At 45.7% G+C, this 22059-nt stretch overlaps 1 protein-coding gene and 1 long non-coding RNA gene across 6 annotated transcripts in view; one reads left to right on the forward strand and one right to left on the reverse strand.

Annotated features, from left to right (window-relative positions):
- Positions 1–22059, reverse strand: part of AFAP1 (actin filament associated protein 1) — a 230302-nt gene that overhangs the window by 160783 nt on the left and 47460 nt on the right. The gene's annotated exons all lie outside the window — the stretch shown is intronic.
- On the forward strand, positions 5903–21705 carry LOC135000155 (uncharacterized). The gene is made up of 3 exons (XR_010202213.1): positions 5903–6142; positions 16506–16530; positions 21317–21705. It is a non-coding gene; the product is annotated as an uncharacterized LOC135000155 (long non-coding RNA).

Genomic DNA, 22059 nt, shown 5'->3' on the forward strand with positions numbered 1-22059 from the left:
CTTCTTCCAGGTTCGCAATCACTGCTCTGAGTGACTCAATCTTGAATTTGAACCTCCGTATGTAAGTGTTCAAGATTTTAGATTTAGAATCGGTCTCACCGAGCCGTCCGGCTTCGGTACCACAACAGTGTGGAATAATACCCCGTTCCCTGTTGCAGGAGGGGTATCTTGATTATCACCTGCTGGGAATACAGCTTGTGAATGGCTTCCAAAACTGCCTCCCTGTCAGAAGGAGACATCGTTAAAGCCGACTTTAGGAAACGGCGAGGGGGAGACGTCTCGAATTCCAATTTGTACCCCTGAGATATCACCTGAAGGATCCAGGGGTCTACTTGCGAGTGAGCCCACTGCGCGCTGAAATTCATTGAGACGGGCCCCCACCGTGCCTGATTCTGCTTGTAAAGCCCCAGCGTCATACTGAGGGCTTGGCAGAGGCGGGAGAGGGTTTCTGTTCCTGGGAACTGGCTGATTTCTGCAGCCTATTTCCTCTCCCTCTGTCACGAGGCAGAAATGAGGAACCTTTTGCCCGCTTGCCTACGAAAAGACTGCGCCTGATAATACGGCGTCTTCTTATGTTGAGAGGCGACCTGGGGTACAAACGTGGATTTCCCAGCTGTTGCCGTGGCCACCAGGTATGAAAAGACCGACCCCAAATAACTCCTCCCCTTAATAAGGCAATACTTCCAAATGCCGTTTTGGAATCCGCCTCACCTGACCACTGTCGTGTCCATAACCCTCTACTGGCAGAAATGGACAACGCACTTAGACTTGATGCCAGTCGGCAAATATTCCGCTGTGCATCACGCATATATAGAAATGCATCTTTTAAATGCTCTATAGGCAATAATATACTGTCCCTATCTAGGGTATCAATATTTTCAGTCAGGGAATCCGACCATGCCAACCCAGCACTGCACATCCAGGCTGAGGCGATTGCTGGTCGCAGTATAACACCAGTATGTGTGTAAATACATTTTAGGATACCCTCCTGCTTTCCATCAGCAGGATCCTTAAGGGCGGCCATCTCAGGAGAGGGTAGAGCCCTTGTTCTTACAAGCGTGTGAGCGCTTTATCCACCCTAGGGGGTGTTTCCCAACGCACCCTAACCTCTGGCGGGAAAGGATATAATGCCAATAACATTTTAGAAATTATCAGTTGTTATCGGGGGAAACCCACGCATCATCACACACCTCATTTAATTTCTCAGATTCAGGAAAACTACAGGTAGTTTTTCCTCACCGAACATAATACCCCTTTTTGGTGGTACTCGTATTATCAGAAATGTGTAAAACATTTTTCATTGCCTCAATCATGTAACGTGTGGCCCTACTGGAAGTCCCATTTGTCTCTTCACCGTCGACACTGGAGTCAGTATCCGTGTCGGCGTCTATATCTGCCATCTGAGGTAACGGGCGCTTTAGAGCCCCTGACGGCCTATGAGACGTCTGGACAGGCACAAGCTGAGTAGCCGGCTGTCTCATGTCAACCACTGTCTTTTATACAGAGCTGACACTGTTACGTAATTCCTTCCAACAGTTCATCCACTCAGGTGTCGACCCCCTAGGGGGTGACATCACTATTATAGGCAATCTGCTCCGTCTCCACATCCTTTTTCTCCTCATACATGTCGACACAAACGTACCGACACACAGCACACACACAGGGAATGCTCTGATAGAGGACAGGACCCCACTAGCCCTTTGGGGAGACAGAGGGAGAGTTTGCCAGCACACACCAGAGCGCTATATATATACAGGGATAACCTTATATAAGTGTTTTTCCCCTTATAGCTGCTGTAATTTTTAATACTGCGCGTAATTAGTGCCCCCCTCTCTTTTTTAACCCTTTCTGTAGTGTAGTGACTGCAGGGGAAAGCCAGGAAGCTTCCCTCCAACGGAGCTGTGAGGGAAAATGGCGCCAGTGTGCTGAGGAGATAAGGCCGCCGAGAAGGGGGCGGAGCCTATCTCCCGTTTTTTTGTGTATTTTGGCAGGGGTTAAATTCATCCATATAGCCCAGGAGCTATATGTGATGCATTTTTTGCCATCCAAGGTGTTTTTATTGCGTCTCAGGGCGCCCCCCCCCCAGCGCCCTGCACCCTCAGTGACCGGAGTGTGAAGTGTGCTGAGAGCAATGGCGCACAGCTGCAGTGCTGTGCGCTACCTTGTTGAAGACAGGACGTCTTCTGCCGCCGATTTTCCGGACCTCTTCTGTCTTCTGGCTCTGTAAGGGGGCCGGCGGCGCGGCTCTGGGACCTATCCATGGCTGGGCCTGTGATCGGTCCCTCTGGAGCTAATGTCCAGTAGCCTAAGAAGCCCAATCCACTCTGCACGCAGGTGAGTTCGCTTCTTCTCCCCTTAGTCCCTCGATGCAGTGAGCCTGTTGCCAGCAGGTCTCACTGAACATAAAAAACCTAAAACTAAACTTTTCACTAAGCAGCTCAGGAGAGCCACCTAGTGTGCACCCTTCTCGTTCGGGCACAAAAATCTAACTGAGGCTTGGAGGAGGGTCATAGGGGGAGGAGCCAGTGCACACCAGGTAGTTCTAAAGCTTTACTTTTGTGCCCAGTCTCCTGCGGAGCCGCTATTCCCCATGGTCCTTACGGAGTCCCCAGCATCCACTTAGGACGTTCGAGAAATCTGAATTGCTCTGGAGGTGCATAAAAAAATACATGGTGATTTCTCTAGAAATCACCGCATCTCATCTTCTGTCCTCTAATCGAATAGGACAACCCAGCAGCTGCGGGGATTTTTTAAATTTCCCGCTCTCAAATGAATTCCCCCCTTAGTGTACTCTATTCTCTATTAGTCCTCCATACTATGTTATGAAATTTAAAGCTTATGGTCACAGTAAAATTTATCCCACAATCTTCCCTGTGTGTTGATGCTTCAACAACGTAGAACATTCGTTTAATGCTTGTTGATCACAATATTCTCACTGGGCAGTGCGAAATGTCACATTAGGTCCATCATCTACACACCATAGAAGCAGCCATAATGGGCGGGATGTACTAAAGGGAAAATAAGCTCCGGAATGCCATACATACTGGAGCTTTGAGCTGGCGAGTAAGGACATCTTTATGTGGTGTTACCGAATAGAAGCCTATGGGAGTCTTTTTACAATTCCCCCTGAGAGGGATCCAATCAGATCCCTCCCAGAATCCCCGGCGGTGCACTCGTCAGTCTACGTATTTGCAGAAGGGCTCCTGGGTCCTAAACCCGGAACTCCTTTGATCACAAAGGAAAGCTCTTATTGCAAGAGCTGTCCTTTGAGATTTTACCAAATTTTTAAGTACATAGCAGCATAAGTAACACCGTTATGTACCCGATAAGTGGCGAGACGTACTACATCGTGGATGCGATGCTTAGTACAGCCCATTGTGCGCTCTTTCAATATCTATGCAAAAGCAGCCTATTCAGTCATTACTGGTGACTTCACTGAGGCCTGAGGCATTAATTACCTCATGCCGTGTATAGGTGACAGATCTACTGTCTATTTCTCAGATGTATTATCCATACAGTGGCAAGTCTTTACTTTCTATACAGTGTTAATGCATGCTTTTTATTCTGCTTAAAACAGCAACTCGTGAATAACTTGGATGGTTTTCCCGGCTGCTTTGATGTTAATCAAGATCTGAACATTGCACTGCTGTCTACTTTCCCCTTACTGAGATTAATTATGTGGTATGACCGATTTCCTCTTTATCTTCTGTAGCCAAATCTCTTTATTGTACAGTAACACATCATTTAAGCTGACCTGCTAAATCTATTGCAGCATGTCAGCCTTAATAAAGATCCAGCCGAACCAGGAGTCGGGAGATTTGACATTTTCCTCTGGATTTGTCATGGCCCGAAACAAAGAAATGTCCGGGGAAGAAGGCACATACAGATTTATGTCACCATGACTTAGAAGAAGAGTGTGAGCTACTGGCTGAATCGTCTATAACTGCAAAAAAAATATGGGGTAGATGTATATTATCTTGGAGAGAGATAACGTGGAGAGAGACAAAAGGGGGCATGTACTAAGCAGTGATAAAATTGGAGAAGTGAGCCAGTGGAGAAGTTGCCCATGGCAACCAATCAGCACTGACATAACATTTATAATTTGCATACTATATAAGCATACAGTGCAGCTGATTGGTTGCCAAGGGCAACTTCTCCACTGGCTCACTTTTCCACTTTTATCACTGCTTAGTACATGTCCCCCAAAGTACCAGACAATCAGCTCCTGTCATTAAATGGGCTGTGTTTGAAAAATGACAGGAGTTGATTGGGTGGTACTTTCTTTCTCTCCAAGCTTTGATAAGTTTCCCTCTACATATATCAATTGCAGTAACTAAAAGGCTTCCACTGAATAAAGGAAATGTACATTGTTCAGTCATATTTATCCTTTATAAAGTAAAAAATAGATAAGGCATACAAGAACATAAAAATGTTGGGTAATTCTATAAATATGGATCCTATGCCCCATGTCAGTGATGTCACTGGTTCAAAGTTAACTCATAGGCTGCCTCCTCATGTATATTAGCCAGACCATAAAATGGCCGCCTCTACCATGTTCAATTTAAAGTGGACCTTATACTTTATCCTACCCTCTTCTCCTCATAAAAAGCCTTTTAAATTTAAGACCACGGTCTAGAGTTGTTATGTTAATCATAAAGTCTATAAGGTCTATAAATTATATTATTATGGTGTTTCAAACTACTGTGGCTGGGGCCAATTTCTTTTCACGAGTGCCAAAAGGGCAGCTTAGGAACACAGCAACTGCTATTTTGTAATGCCAATGGGAAAAACAAAACAGCGTTTGGACTGTACACTTGCGTGGTGTATTCATCCGCTGTAGGAACGACAGCATTGCGCATGGTGAAACCGGAAGTAATGGTTTCTTGGGTCATCTAGGTTAAACGCAATTATTAATTATCACTGAAAAATGTTGAAAGGACTTCACCACAAAACTAAATTACAGAGAATATAGGAGTACCCTCTCACTCTTCCCTCCAATCTATGTGTACACAAGGAAAATCAGTGGGGCCTTGTGTCTGGGAAAACACAGTTCTAAGCTCTCAAATAAGGGATATGGGTTACGTCAGAGAGAGAAAAGTTTTTCCCCTTCAAAATGACAAGAGCAATAGTCAATTGATTTAATTTTGGATGGTTGGCAGCTAACCCCCCGCACATTATTACAACTTAAAAGGGTTAAAGGTAACGGAACTTATTACTGGGTGTAGTCCTTCATTAGCAAACACAAGCATAGCATAGGCTATAAATAATATGCTACCAATAGACATAACCAGTAATTACAAAGTAGACTTGCTTCGCTACCGAAGAATATCACTGCTGCTGGGACACACAGGCAGATGATGCAAGTTCATGCAATATGCTGATACACAGCTGAGGCGGAGAGAGAGCTACCAGATCCTGCCAGGGTAATAAAAATAACCGCAGTGTTCACAGTGTACTGACACTATATTATTACATCAAATTGTATTGGCGAGACTGGGAGACTTTCATTATTAGGTCTATAATACACGCAATATGAACCATGCACACATCAAAATGGCTTAATACTAAAGTGGACAAAGAAGATCATATTTGTACTTGTACTCAGCCCTTGATACAGTACCAACGCAGCAGTTAGCAGCCTAAAACATATGGAAATCATTCCAAAATCAGAGTGCAGAGGTTTTCCCATGTATAAGGCCGTAGCTAGGTCTGAGTGACAGACCCTTTTCCTCAACAATAACTTACCCGTGACAGACAAGACAAATGGCCTCCTCTGTTCTGTTGTAACTTGATTCCAAAATAGTGAATACAAACCTCCAGATTTTCTTAAAATCCACCGTTTCCTGGTTTAAGTCCAATCCTTGGCATTTACAGAAGTTTCTCGTTGCTTTTCCCTTCGGTTCCACATGAATTTATCATGGCGAGTCCGCGCTAGGGCTTGTGCACAGACTAGGAAGGACGTGCGGTGGCAGATACACCCTATGAAACGACACAGGAGCCGCTCTCTGGTGCAAGCCCCAGTCCCATATGCTGGAGGCAGACACAGCACTTCTGTGCTAGAGGTAAACAGTCAGCCCTTAGCCCCAGGCCGCAGCTCTCTTGTGCAGCAGATGGCAGCCAGCTCTATAGCTGGTCCCATGGGGTGAGTAGTCAATGTTAATGTTAGTCAATTAAGGCATATATTTAGCATTATATACTGGCACACACCCTCCACGAGGAAAGGCCCTTTTGCTGTTCAATTGTCTCAATTTCCTGAATACAATAATCTGGTTGTGCGTCTGGGTAATGAGTCAGTATAGGTGCAATTATCATTATTTACAAGTTAGCATGCACACAGAGGGCCTCACTTATTAGGGTTACACTAAGTACAATTGCACCTTTCTGCATCGCAGCATTATTTGTCCAGGTGCAAATTGGCTTCCTTTAGCTGGATCCACTGCTAACCCTAAATGAGGCCCTGGATGAGCTGGGGACATGTGGCTTCTCCTGACCGTGTTTTCTCTTCCTGCAGACTATTATTAATTTACTACTGCTCATTATTTATACATTACCACCAAGTTACATAACGCTGTATACAGAACATTTCATCATTCTGGTGTCCTGGCACCACTGGAGCCTACAGTCCGAGGGGTCAATGTGTGAACGGTTTCACTGACAAAAGTGGTTATTACTGTTTCTCCACATATATATTTCAAGGTAGTTATTATTATTCTTTATTTATATGGCGCCACAAGGGATTTGCAGCGCCCAATTACAGGGTACATAAACAAGTGAGCAAAACAAGAAAACAGCGACTTATGGTGCCCATACACTTGTGCGATGCCCCAAGACGCGACATTGCAGGGCATCACACCAGCAGTTCAGGTGCGATGAAATCGCACCTGAACTGCCAAAAAGATTACCATGCGATCATGCGATAGATCGCATGGTAATCACGTGATGGGCACGTCACCGGCGGGTGCCCATCGCAGTGCGATATATAGCATGTATTCCTAGAAACACATGCGATCGCACTGCGATGCAATAAATATTATGTGCAGCATATAATATCTTGAGATGCAATATTCGTCCGGAGTGCCCGCGCATCGCGTCGAAAGGTACTAAAATGTGCATACAATCCTTCGATTTCTCTCACAGATGTGGTCGAAATCGAAGGCTAGTACCGGGCACCATTACAGTTCAAGACAATATAGGACAAGTACATGGTATATAAACAAAGCTACATTAGAGGGAAGAGGGCCCTGCTCGTGAGATGCGGTCAAGATTCCGCCGGACGGGATCCCGGCGGTCAACATACCGACACCGGGATCCCGACCGGCACAATCCCGACATTCTCCCTCGACACACACAGAGGCAGAATAAATTAGTGTGCCATGCGTAGCTCGCCCCCCTGTCAGGATTGTGCCGGTCGGGATCCCGGTGTCTGTATTCCGACTGCCGGGATCCCGTCAGGCGGCATCTCGTACGGATTCCCTGCTCGTAATAGTTTGCATTCTAAAAGGAAGTTAGTGGAGATAATACTGCCGCAGCCACAGCATGATGGCTACTTATCTAGCAAGGAATAGCCAAGCATTTCATTTCGTCACATGGCATATAGGGCCTCATTCAAAGTTGGACACAAATGCGTCTGCTATTCTAACCAGCTGCGACGGCCTTCCTGCTACATTATGCCAAGGTGCGTATCCGTAGGTCTATGGCGATTATCTGTCCGTTCGTCTTCATGAGGATGATCGACCCGCCCACTGTTTTCCCTCCCACACCATGCTGGGTGCAAAAGATCTATCAGTAACAGTTCACAAGCTCCGTATCTGTTCTGTTGCTCTGGATCTGGTTAGTACTATACGGATTAGCAAATAAAATACTGAACTTGGAATGCAGAAATGCCACACTACAGATGTGTCCTCATACATCACTGCTGCAGTCGCGCCAAACAGCCCCTCTCAGCGCAGCCAGTTTCCGTGATACTCTTCTAGCATCAGGCATACTTTTTGTCTTTTTTGCTGGAAATGCATCCTAGGTGCAATGTGATGCGGCGAGGACGCACCAGGAGACTGTGATGGTTAATTTGAAATGCAACACTTGTATATCTGTGTGCGACCAGTTCTCTGAATCTATATACCAAGTGCTACGAAGCAGCTTTTTTCCTTGCCAAGTTACGTTGTGCTCTGTATACAGACTCAGTCACACACACAATATACAAGTGTTGCATAGCAACACTCCGGGAACGTCCTAGTCACATCGCATTGCGACTAAGACGCATTTTCATGAAAAAATAGGATTTTAATTACCTACCGGTAAATCCTTTTCTCGTAGTCCGTTGAGGATACTGGGGATCCATTTAGTACCATGGGGTATAGATGGGTCCACTAGGAGCCATGGGCACTAAGAATTTGTTAGTGTGGACTGGCTCCTCCCTCTATGCCCCTCCTACCAGACTCAGTCTAGGAAACTGTGCCCAAGGAGACGGACATACTTTGAGAGAAGGATATAAAAGGATAGTGGTGAGATTCAGAACCAGCACACACAAACAAGAGGAAAGCAATGCTAACCAAACTTGAAACAGAAACAGCAACGGCTGAACCAAACAACAATACTTAACCAAGTAATAGTGCAGGACGAACGAAGCACTGGGTGTGCGCCCAGTATCCTCTACGGATTACAAGAAAAGGATTTACCGGTAGGTAAATAAAAATAGGATTTTAATATCTACCGGTAAATCCTTTTCTCTTAGTCCGTAGAGGATGCTGGGGACACCATAAGAACCATGGGGTATAGACGGGATCCGCAGGAGACATGGTCACTTTAAGACTTTGAAAGGGGTGTGAAATGGCTCCTCCCTCTATGCCCCTCCTCCAGACTCCAGTTATGCTGTGATGTTGTCTGATTGAATCAGAACCGGTAGGTCGCGAAGAAGATACTCCGCTTGTCGTAGGCAGTTGTATATGGCCCTCAATTCCAGTACGTTGATGTGTAGACAAGCCTCCTGGCTTGACCATATCCCCTGAAAATGTCTTCCTTTTGTGACTGCTCCCCATCCTCGGAGGCTCGCGTCCGAGGTCACCAGAACCCAGTCTTGAACACCGAACCTGCTACCCTCTAGAAGGTGAGCACTCTGCAGCCACCACCGGAGAGACACCCTGGCCCTGGGGGACAGGCTTATCTTTTGATGAAGGTGTAGATGGGACCCCGACCATTTGTCGAGAAGGGCCCACTGAAACGTCCTCGCATGGAACCTGCCGAAGGGAATTGCCTCGTAGGCTGCCACCATTTTTCCCAGAACTCGAGTGCATTGATGCACCGACACTCTTTTTGGTTTTAGCAGGTCCCTGACCATGTTCTGGATGTCCTGGGCTTTTTCTATTGGTAGAAAAACCCTCTTCTGTTCCGTGTCCAGAATCATGCCTAGGAATGATAGTCGAGTTGTTGGAATCAACTGTGACTTTGGCAGATTGAGAATCCAACCGTGTTGATGTAACACTCTCAGGGAGAGTGACACGCTTTTCAGCAATTGATCCCTTGATCTCACCTTTATCAGGAGATCGTCCAAGTACGGGATAATTGTGACACCCTGATTGCGCAGGAGCACCATCATTTCTGCCATTACCTTGGTGAAAATCCTCGGGGACGTGGAAAGCCCAAACGGCAACGTCTGAAACTGGTAATGACAGTCCTGTACCACGAAACTTAGGTATTCTTGATGAAGAGGAAATATGGGAACATGAAGGTAGGCATCCTTCACGTCCAGCGACACCATAAAATCTCCTGCTTCCAGACTGGATATCACAGTCTGGAGTGATTCCATCTTGAATTCAAACTTTTTCAAGTATAGGTTTAGTGATTTTACATTCAAAATTGGTCTGACCGAACCATCCGGCTTCGGGACCACAAACATTGTTGAATAGTACCCTTTTTCCTGTTGGCCTAGGAGAACCTTGACAATCACTTGCTGTTGACACAGCTTTTGAACTGCATCTAACACCACTCCTCTCTCCAGGGAAGAAGTTGGCAAAGCCGACTTGAGAAATCGGCGAGGGAGCACCTCTTACAAACTCCAGTTTGTAACCTTGGGATACAATTTCCAATGCCCAAGGATCCATGCCCGATAGGACTCAGACCTGGCTGAAGAGTCGAAGACGTGCCCCCACCGGTGCGGACTCCCTCCGTGGAGCCCCAGCGTCATGCAGTGGATTTAGCAGAAGCCGGGGAGGACTTCTGCTCCTGGGAACTAGCCGAAGCAGGTGTTCTCTTACCTCTACCCTTACCTCTGTCGAGGAAAGAGGAGCCCCGACCTCTTCTGGACTTATGCGACCGAAAGGACTGCATCTGATATTGTGGGGTTTTCTTTTGCTGTGGGGGAACAAAAGGCAAAAATGTAGATTTACCCGCGGTAGCTGTGGAAACCAGGTCCGCGAGACCATCCCCAAACAAAACTTCACCCTTGTAAGGTAAAACCTCCATATGCTTTTTTGAGTCGGTATCACCCGACCATTGGTGGGTCCACAGAGCTCGCCTTGCCGAAACTGCCATGGCGTTGGCTCTGGAACCAAGCAGCCCCACGTCTCTTTGAGCGTCTCTCATATACAAGACTGCGTCCTTAATGTGGCCTAAAGTCAGGACAATGGCATCCTTGTCCATGGTATCCATGTCAGCCAACAAGATATCTGTCCATGCTGCAACAGCGCTACAGACCCATGCCGATGCTATTGCCGGCCTGAGTAAAGCCCCTGTATGTGCATAAATAGACTTTAAGGTAGTCTCCTGTCTACGATCCGCAGGATCCTTAAGGGCCGCGGTGTCTGTAGACGGTAGCGCCACCTTCTTGGACAGACGCGTTAATGCCTTGTCCACCCTGGGTGAGGATTCCCAACGTACCCTGTCCTTTGCAGGGAAAGGATACGCCATAAGGATTCTCTTGGGAATCTGCAGTTTTTTGTCTGGAGTTTCCCAAGCTTTTTCAAATAATTCGTTCAGTTCATGAGATGGAGGAAACGTTACCTTAGGTTTCTTCCCCTTAAACATGTGTACCCTCGTGTCAGGAACAGAGGGGTCATCTGTAATATGCAAGACATCTTTTATTGCCATAATCATATAATGAATACTTTTGGTCACCTTAGGGTGCAACCTTGCCTCATCATAGTCGACACTGGAGTCAGAATCCGTGTTGGTAGCAGTGTCTACTATTTGTGATAAGGGACGCTTTTGAGACCCTGACGGGCCCTGTGACCCAGCCAAATCCGCGGATTGACTCCCTGCCATTTCCTTGGACTCAGCTTTGTCCATTCTCTTATGTAATAAGGTCACATTAGCATATAAAATATTCCACATATCATACCAATCATGAGTCGGCGTTGCCGACGGAGACACCACAATCATCTGCTCCACCTCCTCCTTGGATGAGCCTTCCGCCACAGACATGTTGACACACGCGTACCGACACCCTCACACACACACAGGGATCTATCTATAAGGGGACAGGTCCCCAACAAGGCCCTTTGGAGAGACAGAGAGAGAGTATGCCAGCACACACCCAGCGCCAACTGACATTGGAAATAATTCCCAGATATAGCGCTTTTATATTATGTCAATCGTGTAATACACCTACTGCGCCAAAATGTGCCCCCCCCTCTTTTTCAGCCCTGTATCACCGTTCTGCAGGGGAGAGTCCGGGGAGACAGCTTCTCTTCAGCACACTTTGGAGAAAATGGCGCTGGCTAGTGCTGTGCGACCAAGCCCCGCCCCCTCTAGTGGCGGGCTTCGGTCCCGCTCAAATTTACAATTAATGGCGGGGGATAAACATATTCACTGACTCCGCAGCCCATATGTGTCTAACATGCCAAAAATAGAAGTATATATTGCTGCCCAGGGCGCCCCCCCTGCGCCCTGCACCCATCTGTGCCTGCCGTGTGTGTAACGTGTGGGAGCAATGGCGTGCAGCGTTACCGCTGCGCGCTTACCTCAGTGAAGATCTGAAGTCTTCTGCCGCCTTAGAAGTCTTCTTTCTTCTTATACTCACTTGGCTTCTATCTTTCAGCTCTGCGAGGAGGACGGCGGCGCGGCTCTGAGTCGAATGGCAGGGGGAGACCTGCGTTCCGATCCCTCTGGAGCTAATGGTGTCCAGTAGCCTAAGAAGCAGAGCCTATCATTTAAGTAGGTCTGTTTCTCTCCCCTCAGTCCCACGATGCAGGGAGCCTGTTGCCAGCAGTGCTCCCTGAAAATAAAAAAACCTAACAAAATTATTTTATCAGAGAAACTCAGTAGAGCTCCCCTGTAGAGAATCCATTCTCCTCTGGGCACAGAATCTAACTGAGGTCTGGAGGAAGGGCATAGAGGGAGGAGCCAGTGCACACCCATACTAAAAGTTCTTTAGAGTGCCCATATCTCCTGCGGAACCCGTCTATACCCCATGGTCCTTACGGAGTCCCCAGCATCCTCTAGGACGTAAGAGAAATAAGATTCATCAAACTCCTCTGTCACCTTATCAGCACATCTCTGATGGCTTCTATAAGAGCCTGTATTCCCTGTGACAGAGCAGAGTCCCCTCCCCCCTTCTGAATACACCTCCCCATCCACCATGTCTGACCCTTCAGCGTCACAGTCAGACTGCAGGATACGGGCCAGAGTTCGTTTTTGTGGACAAATAGCAAGGGACTGACACGCTTGTTTGGGGACCGAGTCTCTGTTTATAATCTCATCCACAGACTGTCTTAAGTATTGAGTCTCTCGCTCATTGCGGGACAATTTATTAGATATTAGAAATCATTCCTTTGAGGGAATCCAGCCACGTTGGTTCAGCCCCGCTAGCCTGAGAAGGTGCACTACACTGAGTACATAGCAGTGAGCTCCCTGGGGAAGAGGAAAACTCTGTCACATGAAACACACTCTTTGCCTGACATATTGTAAATAGGACACACACACACACACACACACACACACACACACACACACACACACACACACAGAGGAAAGGTTAAAACACAATTAACCCACAAAGAGCCCTTCCAGGGAGACACAGAGGTATTCGGAGCCAGCACACCGTGCCCTTATTGCTAACGCCAAGCTTAGCCGGGTCGCAGACTAAATACCCAAATTGGGGACTTCGTACACTAATAATCCCCCCCCCCTCATTGACCCCCTGGTACCGCAGAAGTAATCTGGAGTCACCACGGAGGAGCTGCGCGTCCCTGTCAGTCAACGTCTGTGTCCACTGCAGAGGGAAAATGCGCTGGTGAGCTGCTGGAACCGTTCATAGTGAAGCCCCGCCCCTTCAATGGCGTGCGGTCTTCCCGCTTATTTTATACTGGCTGAGGTAATCTGTGCTTAAAATGGAGACAGAACCGTTTTAAGGCTTAAGTTTGCCAGTGTGGGTACTGTGTAAAGTGTACTGAGACGCAGTTGTGTACTGAGTTTGGAGACGCAATCCGCCCCGGTTAGAAGCCCTGCGTCTCCGTACCCTTATGCCGCCATAATGGCCGGTGACCTGCTAACCGGGACGCCGGCTTAGTACTCACTGCTCTACTTTCTTCTGGCTCTGTTAGGAGTGGCGGCGTGCTGCGTGAATGTACGCTCGCCATGGTGGGGCTTGCGAATAGTTCCCTCAGGAGCTAGTGTCCTGTCAGCGGGGAACGGGACCATTAACCATTCAAGGGGTTGGGCCGTTCCCCTCCCTAAGTCCCATGAAGCAGGCAGGCTGGTGCCATCCAGTCCTGCCTGAAAATAACAAACCGAAAAATAAATGCAGAAAACTCTTCAGCGGCTTCCATAAGCGTGACCGGCTCCTCCGGGCACATTTTCTAAACCGAGTCTGGTAGGAGGGGCATAGAGGGAGGAGCCAGCCCACACTATCAAATTCTTAAAGTGCCCATGGCTCCTAGTGGACCTGTCTATACCCCATGGTACTAAATGGAACCCCAGTATCCTCTAGGACGTAAGAGAAATATATACTCGACGTTATCAGAGTTGCACGGAATCTGGCAGCTCACGCCTGGCATCTGGTGCTGCGTGGAGTATTGAGGCCAGATGTAGGAGGAAGCATCTGTATTCTGTAAAAGCACAGGTTACATAGCCAGTCCTGTTATGGTGACAAAACCTTTGTTCCTCCAATTACATTCTGAGATTCAAACATTTATTTATTTTGTTAAAATACTTGAAATTACCATATAATAAACAGGAACATATATTGGCCGTGGGTGTGTGGGGGAAGGAAGCTGTAAGTATCCTCCTAATACTGTAACCGTGACTATATTATTACACCCAAATACTTAAGAATAAGTAGCATAAAGTGTAAAAACAGAAAAATACAATATACATCAACCACCTAATTCAGTAGCTTTATTTTCTCACCACAACTTAATTACAGAACTGTCCAAGTGACCATCATGAGCCTTATAAAGCAATCTTAGGCTTTTATGTGGTTCCAAGCTCGACCAAGAATGTCCTTATATCAGTTTATAAGGTTAGCGGTACTCAACACGGACTAGCACGTATAGTACTGATCCAATAATGGTTGGCTCAGCTTCATTCTATCCTGACCCTGGTGCCCTGGTTGTCATTCTCAGCCAAGCAATCTGTCGCAATCAGATCAAGGCTGGAGCATTATTTGGAAATAATACAGATTCTCTCTGGTAAATGAAGCCTTGCCATGAGACGCTGGACCTGCCAGACTGGTCTGCGGGATTCCTGGAAAGCCTTCAGCAGGATGACTGGAATGAGCAAACCAGAGGCGACTGTAATTGGGAAAAGATATCGCACAATGTTTATATACAACGCGACTCCTTTTACATGTACAATGGCGCAGACATAACTTCAGCGCAGCATGATCCAGACAGATTCCCTCTATCTACATTCTAAATAATACACACCACATGGGCTCAACGATGAGCGTGGGAATGTACCATGTAGCTTTATTACATTACTATAACATAGGGATAGCTCAGATGGGATCATTATTACTGGTGCACGTGGGGAAATGTGAATAATGGGCTAAATAAAGAACCAAACGGGTGTGGTATACTAGGTTGACAGTAACTAGGTCGACCACTATTGGTTGACAGTAACTAGGTCGACATGGTGTAGGTCGACAGGTCAAAAGGTCAACATGAGGTTTTTAATGTTTTTTTTTGGTGTGGTTTTCTCCGTACAGTGACCGGGAACACCAACTAGTACACAGTGTCCGCTCGCCATGCTTTGGGCAAGGTTACTATTCCCAATCGTACTCCGCGTGGATCATAAAGTATGAAAAAGGCAAAAAAAAGAAAAAAATTGTGAAAAACCCATGTCGACCTTTTGACCTACCGAATATGTCTACCTTTTGATCTACCGAATATGTCGACCTAGTTACTGTCAACTAATAGTGGTCGACCTAGTTACCGGATTCCAACCAAACTCCATAACAGTGAATTGTGGAACTTTGGATGAGTGAGAAATCATCAGATGAAATAGCATAAAAGAACATAGAGCCAAAAGCAATAAAGAACAATAGTATCTGTTCACTGTACTGAGGACACACTCACTAACAATGTGGGATTTACTTAAGAGTTCGACATTTGCAGAGCATAATACATACTTCTGTACTGCCATGAATACCATATAAAATCCATATCTAGATAATGTACCAAAGATTGCCCCTTAGGCATGGTCAGGCAGAACGGGGATAGATAAGTGCTAGCCGAGTACAGTAACACGCAGCCCATTGAGGCCTCAATGCAATATAACTACCAGCACAAGAGTCAATAAGTCAGGATGATCGGGAGGGATGGTCGGGAGGTATAAGACAGGTGGTAGTGGAACAGGAAACTCCTTCTGGCCAAACATCTGGAACAAAAAGCGGAGAGCTTCTGTCTCTGCATTTCCAGGTTGCCCAGTTCCAGGGCTCATACACACTGGAGTTACACTAAACACATTTATTATTATTGTTAATGCTAGTACAAGTCAGAAATGGAACCCATAGATTCCAATGGGTGTGGTTCGTACCGATTTTCTGTATGTCGATGTATTTGTTTGTCGAACAATTACTTGTCGGTCTATGGTTTGTCGATCTTCAGTAAGTCGATGTATTTGTTTGTCGCACAATTACATGTCGATCTATGTTTTGTCGGTCTATGGTTTGTCGATCTTCAGTAGGTCGATGTATTTGTTTGTCGAACAATTACATGTCGATGATTTGTTGGTCGACCTGACGTTGTTTCGCTGTTGTGCGTGATCGATCATTTTTTGTGTCGATGTATTGTTTGCCGAGTATACGTATTGTCGATGTTCGGGGTTTGTCGATGTAGTGTGTGTCGATGTTGGTGTGATGTCGATCTTGTGTTTGTCGATGTTCGATCACTGTCGATGTAGGTGTTGTCTATGTTGCGTGGTCGATGTTCGCATTGTCGAACAAGCGGCTGCCGATCCATCGACCGGATACAGATTCCAATACCTCCGTGTGTTTTAATATGCGTTTAGGCCTGTTACATTCTCATTGTCATTTTCCATACACTTATTGTGCCCTTCCATGTGTTTTCCAGAGCGACATCCGATAACCTTGTGAATGTAAGTAAGAAGACTCGTCAGCAATAAACGTAAACCAAAACCCACCAGGTATAAAGCCTAAAATGTACATCCACGCCAGTCGGTCAGCAAATGGTTAATATGATTTCCAAGGTTGTGGTGTAACGGTTAATGTTCTAAAATGTCCAGCACCAGACTGCTGTGTGCAGTGTAGATAGAGCAGGCTTCGGGTCTCTGCTAAGTGAGCTCAGTGTTATTCATCGTCAATATGGTAAATAAATAATGGATCAAACGAGAAAGAAATTATAATAAAATATCTGTTGCGGCTAAACGCTGTCAGATCCGCGGTGAACACGCTGGGTGTCTTAATGTAAACTTTACTTGGGTAGGCACAGACAGGATCCTACATTATAAACTAATGACACAAGCTGTATATACTGTACATTGTGTATACACTGTGCACAGACCCAAGCTCTGTGTCAGACGCACTACTGCTACCACAAAAATGTTGCAATGTCTTAGGGAGACCTACAGTACTTGCACCAGAATTATTGTTAGAACTGAAATATGAAAATGCAGCCTAGCTGCACTATTGCTGGTTGTACACTGGGGGACGGGGGGGTGCCGACATAATGCCGTCAATACCAGAACCGTCGCTAATTGTCCCTCACACCCCAGAGAAGCAGAGAAAAAAACTGTCAGTATTTTCTATTTTGTAACTGTACTGTACCATGATGTGTGCAGCCACATTGCAGAATTGGTTACCTCACTAACATCAGTATATTAGGCTAAAAAGTATTCTTTAACAGCAGGGCAAAGTTATCTCTAGCTGGTAGGTCCCCTTGATGCCTCTTAACAGTCCGGATCTGCTCCCAATATGTGGTTAATGGCTCACCCATCTCATACAGGCAGTGATGTTGTCACTGCCCTTCCCATGCGAGTCTCACATCTGCATAGATACGAGGCTCACTGTGGAAGTGTCAGCAACACTTCTGCAGCACAGAGGATGAAAGCACCAGACTCATACAGGTACTGCCAGCACAAGACAAGACACTGCTAAAACTCTAATCCACGCTCTCTATCTCCCGCATAGATTATTACAATAGTCTCCTAACTGGTCTTCCCAAAACGAGACTCTCACCACTACAATCCATTCTGAATGCAGCTGCGAGGCTTATCTTCCTCGCTAGACGTTCATCGTCTGCAGAGCTACTCTGTCAGCTCCTCCATTGGTTACCAGTATTCTGTCGTAGTCAATATAAAATACTTTTACTCACACATAGGACCATTAACCAAACTACACCAACATACATCACTTCACTTATCTCAAAATATCTCCCAACCCGACCTCTTCGCTCTTCACAAGACCTGCGTCTCTCATCCACACTCATTACTCGCTCCCACTCACGAGTGGAAGACTTGCTTCAGGCTGCACCCACTCTGTGGAATGCCCTACTATGCACAATAAGACTCTCATCTAGTCTCCAAACCTTCAAGCATTCCCTGAAACTCACCTCTTCAGGCAAAATCCAGAACCGCCCACATAACTTTCATAAACTTTCTAACTGCATCCACTCTGCACAGTCCACACATATCCTCACATGTCTTCTCATTCTTCACTTTCCCTTCCTCCCGACCCCATCATCATTGCTGTGTGACCATATCATACAGCCCACCAGGAACCTTTGCAATCTGGTGGACAACTCTGCAATAGATAGCACCTATCCTGATGTATCCAAGCCTATTTCCCTATAAGATTGTAAGCTTGCGAGCAGGGCCTTCCTACCTCTATGACTGTTTACAGTACATTGCCCAACCAACAGAGACCAACATGCATTATTCTCATTTTAAACAAATAATGTGCTTTGGTTTTTAGGAGAGGTTGGATTTTCCAATCAGGTAATTTAGATGTTCATGTAGTCATCTAGTCATGTAGTAATAGATGTAAAGCTGTGGATTATTTCCGTGCCTCACGAGATTATTCACTGCAATACACTTGACACTGCGGTTGGGGATTCCAGGAGACTTTGGGGTCTATTCATGAAGGAGTGAATAGAATGGAGAAGTGAGCCATACGCTGCTCAGTACAATTGTATAGTATGAAAACTATAACTTAATTCAATGCTGATTGGTTGCCATGGGCAACTTCTCCGCTCTTTTTACTGCTTCATGAATAGACCCTTTTGACAGATCACATTGTGTGGGCAATAGGCATTCGCTCTTGCACCGCATAACACAGAGTTGGAGATATACCAAAACTTGGCAAGAGATAAAGTGAAGATGTAAAAAGTACCTACCAATCAGCTTCTCTGTGTTTGAAAAAATTAAAATTTGAGTGGATTGGTTGGTACCTAGGGGGTCTATTTACTAAGCCATGGAGGAGATAAAGTGGACGGAGATAAAGCACCAGCCAATCGGCTCCTAACTGCCATGTCAAAGGCTGTGTTTGAAAAATGGAAGCTAGGAGCTGATTGGCTGGGACTTTATCTCAGTACACTTTGGGGGACAATTACTAAGCAGTGATAAGAGTGGAGAAGTTGCCCCATCAACCAATCAGCTGCTCTGTATCATTTTATAGTATGAAAATTATAGATGTTACTTCAGTGCTGGTCGGTTGCCATGGGCAACTTCTCCACTGGCTCACTTCTCCACTCTTATCACTGCTTAGTAAATGTCCCCCTTTACCTCCATCAAAGGCTTAGTAAATAGACCTCTTAAACTCTCTGTACTTTATCTCTCTCCAAGCTTTGATAATATCCCCCCGAGTTTTCTTAATAGTGCAGGCTACGTGTTTCTCAGTGAATGTATTGGGCACAACCCCCCCCCCCCACACACACACACACACACACACACACACACACACACACACACAAAATAAAGCGACAGATTGAAGAATAAAAAATTGCCATACATGTAGAACTTGATTCTGCAAAATGACTTCCACAGCGTTACATTGTTATTGCGATTGATAATAATGCAAACAGATTGGGGGACATAGCCGCAGAAAAAGTCATAATTATTCTCCTATTCAGACAAAATGGCCCAGAAGTAAGCTGTGTGTCGTAATTATATGTATCTTAAGGAAAACAGATGCAGCAATAGCTTTTACATCCAAGAGCCGCCCTATTAATTCTGGAGTGTGGAGCAGATGGCGAGGAGGGGGGGTGCGGCATGTCAGCGCCAGGCGACTGATATCCTATAACCTTTGTGAAATAAAATTGGATGTCCGATGGAGGAGTCAGTGGGAGACTGATTTCTAGCAAGTCTGTGACCAGCTGTGTCCCAGGCCCGTGGCTCTTTGTAAAGGCTTTTAAGCTTCAATATTGTGAATGTGCTGGAAAATATGCAGATTTTAGAGAATAAAAACGAGACTGCGAGTGATGTATTAGGCGTGGAGCCTACAGGATTCTCTTCTAATCTCTCCGATGTAAAGATATTTACTAATGGGCTGTTCTCAGGCCTCCCCCACCCTGTACTCCTCTAAATGCCATTTGCAACATCTGACAGGGAGTGAGGCTGCTTAGTGCCATCTAAAAGCATATTAAGTCATTGCCGGGTTACTTATGAAGAGAAAGAAGTAGCTGGAGCAGCAAATACAAAGAGAAGTCACTGTACATACAGTGTGTTTCCGGGGGGGGGGGGTGGACCATAGGGTCGACAGTAACTAGGTCTGACAGGCATTAGGTCGGCATGGAAAAAGGTCGACACGAGTTTTTGTTGGTGTTGTTTCTTCGTAAAGTGACCAGGGACCCCAATTAGTGCACCGTGTCCGCTCGCAATGCTTCAGGTTACTATTCCCAATCGTAGTCCACATGGAATGTAAAGCATGAAAAAGTAAAAAAAAAAAAAGACAAAAAAAAAAGACAAAAAAAACCAACAACTTATGTCGACCTTTTCATGTGTCGACCAAGTGGCCATGTCGACCTAACGCACGTCGACCAAAAGTGGTCGACATGAGTTCTGTCAACCTAGAGACCGGATACCATTTCCGGGCCTGCACATACCTTACTGAGGTAACACTTTATGCACATGTGCAATTAATGGAAGTCAGGGCAAGTCTTGCAGAGCCGACACCTTCCACACTGTGAATGTCTCATTATTATTAGTGATATTAGCAATTACAAAGCAGCATGTCGAATTATCGGACTAACGCAAAAACAACACAAGCGTTTAAACTGGCTAAAAAGTAACCAGAAGAAAGAGAATTTCTGGAAGATATCTGTAGATGAGACATTGACAACTGTGTTGTATGGGAAAGGCCGGGTGAATTTTTAGTCTCAACATTAAATGTAACAATCACGGTTTAGGTAAAGAAAAATGACAGATTTTTAAAGCTACAATCCCACATATGGGTTATTTTTTGTCAAATAGCTTTTAAGCATGCATCTGAGCATTTTACTCCACTGTCCTCCTACAAATCATTATCTCCTTACACAATCTCTCTGGAGTGAAAACACTTATATTTGCCAAACAGACACAGTCAGTCCACTACACAGACACACAGCTCTCTGCATGTCATGTGGTGGTGATGGGGAGGGATTGGGGGGGGGGGGGGGGGGGGAGGTTCCTCAGGGAACAGAGCTCAGAGAGTCATTCCAAAGCCTCTCTGGTCACTACATTACGTGTCTTGTGACTGTGGTCGCCATCATTTATCAGCCTGAAAAAAAAATACAAACAAGGCAAAATAGTACATAAAAGTCTGCTAAAAGCCAGCCACACTGTCACATGTTGTTGCAGGACTGCTGCGAAAATACATGAAATTATATTCTTCCTTTATCTAGAGACCTAACCTCACATCTTTTCTTTTTCCCCCTCGCCTACCAAGCAGTAAAACACCCGAGATGAGACTGTACTAAGCCTAGATGATGTCATATGCCTCCGGACTCTATTACTTCGGAGCGGTTACTGCTGATAGTACAAGTGAGACTCCAACATTTCGTCTCATTACATCAGTGTGCAGCACGCTAAGTGATGAGGTCATTCTTCCCCAAGCGCTGACCTGATCCCAGATTACTGCAGCCTTCAGCATCTGGCAGAGTGAATTAACACTGCACTGTAAGCCATTCCACTTTTATAACGCTGTAAAAACCGTCAGGTGGTCAGACAAGGTCTTATTCTACTCGTTAGCACTGAGGAAATGTCCTTTCTTCAAGGAGAAATGTCATCACTCCATAGATCCATGCTGGCTTGTGTAATAATAACACGGTGCAATGTGCTGCAACCAGTCAGATCATTTAGTTGTAAAAGAATGATTGGGTGCTATGCATTATGTCACATTTCTGCACAATGCATTATTTTTATTAAATAAGCTCAAGTTGTGTAGTTTTGCATTATTTTAGGACACGTTCAGCTGAAGTAGATATTCCTTCTTTGCGTGTCATAGGAGCTGTTTACTGAAGTCATTCTGTCGAGGAGCACTAAACCCCAGCACAGAAATCTGCACATGAAAATCACTGCAAATGTTATGTACTGTATAACCTCCTCCTTTAATACCGCAAGTGGTTACTCCCACCACGTCTCAAGGTCCTAACGTCAGCTGATGCAGGTTAAAATTGCAGTCATATCAGCTGC

The sequence above is a fragment of the Pseudophryne corroboree genome, chromosome 1 (assembly GCF_028390025.1).
Source record: "Pseudophryne corroboree isolate aPseCor3 chromosome 1, aPseCor3.hap2, whole genome shotgun sequence".
Taxonomy (NCBI): Eukaryota; Metazoa; Chordata; class Amphibia; order Anura; family Myobatrachidae; genus Pseudophryne; species Pseudophryne corroboree.